Source organism: Dermacentor andersoni, chromosome 7 (assembly GCF_023375885.2).
Source record: "Dermacentor andersoni chromosome 7, qqDerAnde1_hic_scaffold, whole genome shotgun sequence".
Taxonomy (NCBI): Eukaryota; Metazoa; Arthropoda; class Arachnida; order Ixodida; family Ixodidae; genus Dermacentor; species Dermacentor andersoni.
This window is the reverse complement of record NC_092820.1, coordinates 50,349,436-50,359,500: the sequence shown is the minus strand read 5'-3', so window position 1 is coordinate 50,359,500 and position 10,065 is coordinate 50,349,436.

The window sequence follows — 10,065 nt, the reverse complement described above, 5'->3', positions numbered from 1 at the left end:
CTAGTGCTTCATTGGTGGTTCACGTTGTGGTTGTTAATCGCGATTATTATGGGTGATTTTGTGCGTGTGTATGGTGACCGAGCCTGATTGACTTCGAAGGAGGCCGCACATGGAACGGCCGATGAGCAGCTCTGTTTACCTTCAAGATTCAAGACCAATTGCCGCTGAAAGTTTGCTGAAAGCAATAAGAGGACAGAAAATACCGGTGAGTGAATGATTTTTGCGTAGAAGCACAGTATATTGATGCGGTTTTCGCGAGGTTGCTTCGGCGCTGTCGATAAAACGTTTCCAATGTGCGCAAGCATGGCTGTTGTTCATGTTCTGTGCATTAGCACCTAATAAATATTTGAGGCAGCATACGCTTGCGCAAAATGGTTTTTTTTTTTTTTACTAATCGGAGCTTGTGGGGGATTCGGCACGACAGTTTGTTAGTGGTGCCGCTTTTTTACACAAAAATGCAGAATGTACCTATCGGTGCCTATGTCCAACGGTCATTCCAGTATCACGTATGAAATCTTTCAGTATTGAGGAGAAGCTGTTATAGTATACATGTGGCAGAATGCATATGGTTCTGCGCGTAGCACCGGCAGGTTGAAGAAAAGTGTTTTTGAGTCCTGTACTTTGTTTTAGAAACCATGGCGGTTAGTCGGTTTATTCATATTGTAGCACACACCGTCAATGAACCAGCAGTGGTGCCTGCATTTCCAGTGCTTCCTCACTTCACATACACGCTACGCAAGGTTTTAATCATCTGGAAATTCACTTATCAGTAGTTCATCACCAGGATTAGTGTTTTTCTCCTTACCTTTTTCAATGTGCTATGTGGTAGCATTTGATGCACGTTCCATAAACTGTGCTTTAAGTTCACGCTGAGGCCTCATTTTTTTTAGTTTAGTTATGTCGTTTCATTTCCGTTGCTTAGGTACACTAATTTTACTTAGCGCGCGAACGCCCAGTGTACATAAAATTTTTGCAATCCTGGTGCAGGATGTCGGCTTTGGAAGGACCAGTTGATGAAAAAAAATCAGTCTCTGCTTCAGAGCAACGCTTGTGGCACACCTGAAAGCACCGATAGTTACGGTGCCTGCCCTGTAGGAATTGCCCAGCCGGCTTCCCTGGAAGAGCCTAGGTGCTCAAGAACTACTTGACTAACCTAGCCGGTAATTAGGTCTGTGCCCATTTTCATCAACTTTGTAATATTGATCTTACGTCTCCCTACATTGACAAAATGGCGAAATGTACACCGTGGTATTTCGAACCACATACATGAAACAGCTATACCATAATGAAATGAAATGCATATTTTATTCAAGTTCAACTGTCATATAAACTTGTTTTGGATACCATATTTTCATCATTATGATGTGCGAAGTCATCAGTTGCCCATGATGCGTTACGATTGCAATGTGAGCTTTTTACTGCCCACAATTTGTGATGCAGCAGTTTCGTAGCATTTGTAGCCAGCACTTTAGTATGCTGAAGCTACTTTTGCATGAGCTAGTGTATATTAAGGAATATTCCATAATTTTATGGTTAATCACAGCTTATCTGCAGTAGCGGTAGTGATGCACTCTATACTGTATTTTTCAGGATCGTCATTGTGACAGTCTGCACCATCATTTGGCCTAATTTGGGATTCTACAAGACACGCTGCTTCCCTGCGTTTTGTTCCTCGGTCAATTGGTGAAGTTCTGCAAGCCCCATTGAAGCCAGCTGTCATCCCTATCCAATGGAAGAAATGCACTCTTGCGACCCTCATTATTCATCTTAAGCTGAAGCTAGAACCTGAGCAGAAAGAGCGTATATTCTGCAAGGGTTTACCATTACATGCCGTCGGGTGCCTGCACCTAACAGGCTACTGTCTAGAATACAGGTGGTGTTTTATCCTATAACATGTTTGCAAGCAATACTACTGCTTCTGCTTGCAAGATCACGCTGTATTTGTATACTATTAAAGTACAGAAAGGCGACCATAATTTTAAGTTGTTTTAGAAAAAAATAGTGGCACTTGGATTGCCCAGAAATTATTAAGGAGTACATACTGTTTTAATAAATATGGCTGAAGAAAAGAAATCTGGGTAAAAATACAATCACTTCAGCTACAACGCGTCTATGAAGGCAAATGCATGCAGTCAAATGGCTTTTAGTGGTGACGTTTGAGCTGATAGGATGTCAGATGCGGTAGTATAGACGTCTTAGCCAGAATATTGCGACAACTATAGTAGTGCAGTAGGACACATTAACTGGAGCTCTTCACGTGCACACCAATGCAAGCGCGTCACACACGGTACACTGGGAAAGGCACTTGTTCTGCGTGCTTGTGTTGGCAGCCTGGTTCCTGCATAACACAAGGGGTTGGTGATAAATATACAATGATGTTAAGGTGCATCAAAAGAAGCTTAGGTACTGTATTCATTTTCTTTAGTTTACTTTTCATCATCATCATTCATTATTCCCTTAAGGGCCCCGTGTGGGGTATTACATAAGGGGGGGGGGGGGTACAAAACAATAATACGAACATCGAAGGTATGGTCATGTACAAACCAACAAAAAGCAACAGTTTAAAAGACACTGCAAAAAAGCCAATAAACTCATCAACCTATGAACTTCCGTACTAATTAAATTCGTTTAGGACTTTATGTTCTAGAGCGCGATTTTTTTTTACTATTATTAGCTCATACTCTTTTTATTTATTTTGCAAAGAAACATTTTTCAGCAGGTTTGGCGCTTGCGCAGCCAGACCAATATACAGCGATCTAACACCTACATAATGAACTCTCTATAGAGGTGGAATGTTCGCAACATAGATATGCGAGATATATCTGCTACCACTTGCTAGCAATGCCTATACATAGCTGTCATTGCACTGCTACATCTTCTTTTATCAATAAAAATAATGTGATGTGCAAGAAGTATACTCAGTTGTATTGTTATTGTGTTTTTTACTCAGAAGATTCCATTCACCTGTGTATACGTGAAGGTATAATTTTGAATGCCGTTTCATAACTGGCCACTTCGTAGTGGGACTCGGATGTTCATAGGCATGATAAGCTATTTAAACTGGATATTTAGAAGCAAGGTTCACGTAATTATTGGTCACGACATTAAATGCCACCAACTGCACACGGTCCAGGCAAAATTGGAGTACATTATTTTGTTTTCTATAGCTCAACTATCTGCATGGAAATAAAGAAAATTGAAAAAAATTTAACTGATCGTACGTACTCGTTTATAGAGATGATCGGCTTGCTACGGTGTGATTTGCCATCATTGGTTAGCGCAGTCAGTGACGATCTATTCTAGTGCAAACCGCGCGAACGTGGGCGACTGCCGGCGCTTGCACAAGCAATATACACACACAGGCAATACACGCTCTAATCGCAGGAACCCTCGTCGTTGTTTTCTTTTCATAGGTTTGAAGTCAACCGCAGTAATGTATCGCGCCATGCTTGAACTGATGCGGGCTTGTACGATCAGCCGTGAGAAACACGCAAATGCTCTGGCGCCAATAATAGTTTTGGAGCACTCGCGCGAAGAATACCTGTATGCAGGTCAACAACTGGCTCATGCCAGGAGTTATGCGACAGCCGCTACACTAGTTCGCAGTCTTCTTGCAGGACGGCCGTTCTGTCTCGGCGCCGCGGTGGAATAATTCCATTGCTGAAGCACTCCAGAGGATTGCAGAGGTCCCAAAAACGAAGCCTCTGAGTATGCGGAGCATCGTTAACTAAAGAAAAGCTACGGAGGCAACTGGCGTCCATCCGAAAAAGCTGACGAGGCGAGCGACAGATGGTAAGGCCGCCATGTTTACGCACTAACTTCACTCAAGGAGCGATTCAAAGTAGCTGCGAGGCTACCTTGACATTGTCGAGTAAAACGCTCGAGCTTTCCTTCACTCAAGGAGCATTTTGAGTGGAGGGTCGAGTCGAGGTGCATTTGTGAATACGGGGGAATGTGTTCAAGAAGTTTACAGGGAATGCTTGTTAATGAAATAGGCCTGTAGTTAAAAGGAGAATTTGGATTTCCTTGTTTTGGGAAGAGACGAAGAGTGGAACCACCCACGCTATCTTCCGATCAGCTGTTATGGTGGGGTTTTCAACAGACTGGATGAAAAGGTACGCTACGTATACGCTGGAATAAACAGCATTATTTTTAAAAACGTTGAATTATTATTGTCGACATCGCAACTAAACGATAACTTCACGCCCTGTATTAACGTCACAATACCTGTAAAATCGATGACAATGGGTTCCATGGGGAAAAATCACGCTTAAGCATTTCTAGGGCAACATCAAAAGAAGAATCCGAGAACAAGCACAACATTCATGACTTGTCATAGTATTCGCAGCGCTATCCGAAAGCTCAATGACATTTTGTTCTTTGGGTCTGATAATGCTGCAGAATCTCGATGGATTTGTGGAAAAAGTGAAGGCAGTGTGTTATTCTGAAAGACATGCTTGGCTTCTTTTACAGGTACTCGATAAGTTTAGAGAACATTGCTTTATGCGCACCAACGTTCCGAAGTGTTAACACGTATTGCAAGGCGAAAGAGGCTTTTCTTCTTATTCACAAGTTGTTTCAGGGTGACAGTGAATCACTGCGATCGGGAGTTTTTGGCGATTAGGCGTACTGGGACGTACTCATAAACAAGGGACGCCACTGTGTTTTTAACTAAAACCCAATTTTGATGAAATGTTTTATCGAAGAAGTTAGGCATGTAGTTTTCAATGAAGATTGGAACTTTCCTGTTAATTGATGCGTAGTCACCTCTCGAATAGTAATTTTATTGACGCGTTTAACGTTTTTTTTTAGTGCGCACAGGTTAAATCGAAGTGAATAAGGCAATGGTCGCTCAAGCCGGCCATGTAAGTAATGCCATGAAAAGGTGAGGAGCAGTGCTAAGAATTGAATCTAGCACCTTAAATGTACCGGCGCCAAACCTTATAAGTCTTAAAACCAGCTGTGTAAAATTGAATTCTATGCATAGGTTCAAAAAACCTGCGATGAAACTCGTACATTGACGTTAAGTTTCAGGCAAGTGCATATACGCAGCCAGTAATTGTGAAGTCAGGCGCTTTTCGCCTGATGATGCAGGAAACGACGCGCAGCCTGCTCTAATTGGCAACAGCTCAGCGAGCCAAGTGAAGCACACGACGTCATCGCCTCTGTCCGACATTACATCCGTCTACACGTGTCTGCACGAAGTGCAGAAAAAAAAGAAGCCTAATATTCCCTCTGCCGGGAGGGTGCAAAACAAATTGTTGCTGTCATGTGACTTCACCCCTCCCCCTGATCGAAACACTGATGTAACGCACCGGCAAGGTTCCGACGCAGTGTTATAAATGCTTACGTTGTTAGACGGGGCCACCCTCTCGGCGAAGGACGTTGAAGCTTGTTCATCCTCGGCGAATATTTTCAAATATAGCACTTCTTATTGGCTTTCGCCCATTCGGTTACACTTGTGCATTTCCATGAATTGCCACAGAATACACCCAGAATACCTTGCTATGAGAAACAGCGCATAAAACACTAGTTTTACTAGTTTTGGAGTATGACTGACCTTTCTGGGATCCGTTTTGAAGTGTGAATAATAATTCATTGGGAAAATCTATCACGCAGGAGCTGCTATCCTGCCTCTAAAAACTTCGCCTTAAATTGCAGGTTGGTATTTTGCATTCTTCGCAATTTTTTTTCTGGGAGCCGCTGCTGCTGACTACTTGGTCTGTGACGATCGGAAAAAATGACTGACACATGTCTTACATGCAACGAAGAGCTTTCTGAGGATGCAGTGTTCCTAACGTTCTCGGAATGTCATATATGTATGATATTGGCACATGTTCAGGGGTAAAGGAAACCGTATACAAAAAGAAAAGACAAACTGCAAAAGAAGCGTGGAAATGCCGAACATGTAAAACAGCTAAGGCTCGAAGCAACCAGAGCGGTAAGAAAACAAGCGAGGAACCGGAAGCAAATCATGCAAGTGAAATTGCGGATATTCGTCTCGTGCTCACAGAAGTACTAAAGATTAAGTCAAAAATCGTTACACTAGGAGAGATAAAGGCCACTGTGGATGGTATTGAGCAGTTTATGCAGGAAATGGCCACAAAATACCACGAAGTGCTGTCAAAAATAAAACAGCAGTATGCAGACATGTCTGCCCTCGGAAAGCGAGTAGAAAAACTCGAGGCTCGGGTCACAGAACAAGAAAACCAGGAATTAAGGCAACAAGTTAACGAGCTAGAGCAATACAGCAGACGTCAAAATTTAGAAATACTTGGGCTGCCCTATCATGATAATGAAAACCTACTGGAAAAGCTTAATGTCTTGGCCACTGATCTCGAACTTCCGTTCCTTTCAGAGGCAGATGTTGAGGCTGTTCATCGATTGCCCTCATCATCATCATCATCATGAGCCTGGTTATGCCCATTGCAGGGCAAAGGCCTCACGGTCTATCATTGACAACGAGGTCGCGGAGAGTGCTAAGAGCATCTGTTCTTGTACGCTTCGTATCCCGTTCAACCAGAGACGCATGGCTTGCGAAAAAAAAGGACAGCTAAAGGAAACGATATCTAAAATACTCTTCAATGAAAACCTGACAGCACAAAACAAGACGCTCTTCTGGAAAATGAGGAACACGGCGAAACAAAAAGAGTATCTGTTTGCCTGGCTAAAGAATGGAAAAATATTTGTTCGTCGCGGCCCCTGCAGCCGAGCTATCAGGATTAGGACGACAAACGATCTGGACAAGATACGTTGAATAACGCGCGGTACGCGTATCGCGGTAACTGATAGCACTGACACCCTTGAAACTGACAGTCCCGTTCACATATTCTCATCATGATGCTGATTCGTTCAAACATTTAAAGCACCTACAAGAAAAAAAAAATTTCCTTATTCCATCTCAATTCTCGAAGCCGTCGGAATAAACATGATTCTGTGGAAATCTTCCGAAATGAATTAGACCATAAATTTGAAATTTTAGCTTTCACTGAAACTTGGTTCACCCGCGATTATGATGTTATACAGTTTCCAGAATACAAATGCGTATAAATTTCACGGAGTGATAAGAGAGGGGGAGGTGTCGCTATTTATATAATGAACTACCAAAATTATGTCACCATAGAAGAGTTATGTATAATAAATCAACACTTTGAATGTCTCATGTTAAAGCGTGCTGGTACCATACTTGCCGTTGTATATAGGCCGCCTTCTGGATCAAAGGCTATTTTTTTAGAATTTCTTGAAAATATGTTAGAACAGTGCATGCAGTTTAAGTTACCTGTAGTTATTTGTGGTCATTTCAATATCGATCTTTTATTGCTTGATTCTATTCAGCAAAGAATGCTTGATATTTTTCTCTCGTTTGGTTGTGAAAATGTAATGCATATGCCAACTAGAATGACAGACATGTGCCATACTTTACTCGATGTGTGTTTTACAAGTTACAGAAAGGATGATGTGCAAGCAGGTGTACTAATGCCTATATTAGTGACCACTTACCTATTTTTATGTTCTTTAAGCCCTACTGTACACCACCGAGTCATTCGAAAACATGTGCACCAATTACATACAGAATCATTAATGAAGCTAAGACCACAATATTTAGAAACTTAGTAGGAGAAACAAGCTGGCCAGATGTTTTTCAACTATCTGACCCCGTCGCAGCATATGACGTCTTTATTAAAACAATTACTGAGCTCTGCAATCAAACCTTTCCTACCGTAGAATTCAAAAAGTGTAAAAAAAAAACCAGAAAGCCATGGATAAATGCCGACCTTCTAAAAAGAATTAGAGAACGTGACAGGCTATTTGCCTCTTTCATCAGAACGAAAAACATGGACTGTTTGACAGAAAAAACAGATTCGTAATAAGCTAAGCTCTGATATTAAACAACCCAGGACTAGTTATTATGAACATAAGTTTACTGATATCTGCAACAACCCTAAAAAAGTATGGAATACAGTAAACAAGCTAATGTCCAACAACAAAGGAGACGGCATCGCTGAAATCGTCATAAATGGAGTGCCTTACACAGGGGCGTCGCTTGCTGACAAACTTAATGAGCACTTTCTTATATCAGGGGCTTCAAGTAAATCTCAGGCTAGTAACTGTGATTTTACAACGTATATCACGTCCAACATCAATCTTCATGTTTCCAAGTATAGAATTTGAAATCTGCACAGTAATCAAAAACCTAAAAAATAACAGTGCATGGGGTGCTCATGACATTAAAGTTCTAACCTATAAAATCCATCAGTCACATGATTAGTCAGCCCCTTACGCATATATGTAAGCTGATTTTGAGTACAGGAAAATTTCCAGACAAATTAAAAATTGTAAACATCTCTGTCATACACAAGGGAGGTGATAGAAATGACATAAATAATTATAGGCCAATTTCAGTCCCACCAATTCTCTCGAAAGTAGTTGAACAAGTTATAAACATCAGGCTACTAAACTTCTGCAAGTGAAACGATATCATCGCCGAGTAGCCACATGGATTCCAGAAAGAGACATCCACTGAAATGGCGCTAATAAAAATTAAGGACAAGATAATAGACAACTTTGAGAAGAAAATATATACAGTAGCTGATTTTCTAGACTTTAAAAAGGCATTCGACTCCATTAAGCACCCTATTTTACTGTACAAGTTATATAAATATGGCATTAGAGGTACGGCTCTCACATTACTAAAGAATTACCTCTTAAATCGTCACCAGTACACAAGTACTACGAATGCAAAGTCCAGCTTAGGTCAGATACATTATGGAGTTCCACAAGGATCAATCCTTGGGACGCTGTTATTTCTGAATTATATAAATGACATAATTAACGTGCCTTCTACGCCAGAAATAATACTGTACGCTCATGATACCAATCTATTCATCTGCGGACAAAACCTAGAAGCCCTCCAAGTAGAAACCAATGTATGGCCGGAAAATTTGTCCACGTGGCTCCACGGTAATGAACTAGAGTTAAACACTAAAAAAACTAAGTACATTATGTTCCGCGCTCGTAACAAGTGTATAAAACAAGAAATACTTATCCAATTTCGCGATGAATCTGTCGAACGTGCAGCAACACATCAATTTCTTGGTGTCACATTTCACGAGCTTCTTGACTGGTCACCTCACATTGAAAAAGTTCGCACTGGTATATCTAGCTCCATTGGTATCATGTATAAAATAAAGAACCTTTTGCCTACCTATCCAAAGAAACAACTATACTACACACTGGTACATTCGCGTTTCCACTATTGTCTTCTTGTCTGTGGCACAGCACTTAAAACAAGCATATAAAACATATATTTATTACAAAAGATATTTCTGCGCCTAATAGATAATGCACCACACCTTAGCCACACTGCCTCATTGTTTAGAAAACATCACCTGCTTACACGGTGGAATATTATAAACAAAGAGATAGCGTTATCTAGTTACCTACAAATGCATTCCGATCCTACAGCTTTTTTTTATTAGTATCTAACGAAAACACACACCTCCAACACCCGGCACATACGTTACAATAAGGAAACAAATACGTACGAACTACGGCACCCAGAAACTTAGCTACAGAATTTCCAGTTTTTTAAACGATCACCATCCTGCTGTAAACATTATCCATGAAAGTAAATCATTCAAAGCTTTCAAAAATAACATCACTATGTATCGATTGTCACTGCAGGCATGACCACTCCTTTTTTTTTCTGTTGTTTCTAACAGCATTTTCCTAATTGTACATAAATGTTCAATATGAAATAACTCCCGTTTCAATGTTGACCAACCACTCTGTATTTCCATCCCATTTAGCGTTCATTTTATGCGCTGAATGTCTTGTGCTCTCGAATGGGAGCAAGAAGGGCGCAGACTCCTTGTCAGGCATCCACTTGCCTTTTGGCCTGCGCCCTAGGCAACTGTACCACACGTTGTCTGAATAAACTCTGTGACTCTTTGACGTTGAGGCAAGTTATGTCCTCGGCAGATAGGACTCTCTCTAAGCGTAACAGCAATAAAAAAGAACTTGCTGTGATCCATTTGTTTGAAGGACGAAGCAGGTCACAACTTA